We start from the raw sequence: 1003 nt of genomic DNA, 5'->3' as shown, positions 1-1003 counted from the left end.
TTATAGCTTCATGTCTTGTTTGAACTGCTCAATGGGTTATTTAATCTGATTGGATTTACCTGCTTTTCACAATTTGTAATCCTCAAAGTGGTAGGGGCTTCCCAAAGAATGTACATTTATGCTTTTAACCATGGGTTAAGCAATGTTTCACATGAGTAATTTTGAAAGGTTAGCACTGCTTTAACCCAGGATTAGAAAACATTGCTCCAGAACAGAGTTTGCTTACTGAATTGTTCTGTATGGTGTAAATCCCTAACTGAATTCAGCATCTAAAGGAAATTTCCACTTGAGGACTGAAACAAAATACCCCATGTGCACCTTACCATGTCCTAACATGGCACGATGGGACAGGTTTTTGGCCCTATTTACATCTGGTATTAGCATGCAATTTAAATCTGCATAATATATGGATATTGTTTAAATATACTGCATTTACATTTTGCAGTCAAAGGCAAATGCCCCCCACTGTGATCGAATAGAGATCTAATCACCATACAAAATGGAAAACGAAAATACTACAAAAAGCGACAATAACAGCCAATGAGAATGTCTTTGATGTAAATGTGGGTGGGGCTCCATAATGTGACATGACAAGAAAAAAACAAGTGAATGACAAAAGTGTCATTCATTGCTTGTCACTTGCCTGCTTTTGACAAGAAATACGCAGGTCAAGATAAATATTTTATTATTACTTGTGATTTGTCTCAATAAATCAAAGAGCTAAAATGAAATTTCATGCACCACCATATACCTTATTCAGAGTAGTGCCTTTTTGCTGGCAGACTTAAGGCCTTTGCACACCAAAGGTGATGCGATAATGTGAAGCGCATTGTAGACGAATGGCCCTTTCACATTAAGAAGCGAATTATCAGCGTTAGCACATTCACGCCTATAGAGATAGCGAAATCTGTTTTCATTTTTTCAATCTGTTAACTTGTTCTTTTCATTCGTCATGGGCGAAGGACAGACCAGCTGAAATGTGCTTTGCGCCATGTACCGTACC

The sequence above is a fragment of the Xyrauchen texanus genome, chromosome 30 (assembly GCF_025860055.1).
Source record: "Xyrauchen texanus isolate HMW12.3.18 chromosome 30, RBS_HiC_50CHRs, whole genome shotgun sequence".
Classification (NCBI taxonomy): Eukaryota; Metazoa; Chordata; class Actinopteri; order Cypriniformes; family Catostomidae; genus Xyrauchen; species Xyrauchen texanus.
The sequence above is the reverse complement of the archived record's forward strand: the minus strand, read 5'-3'. Positions refer to the sequence as shown.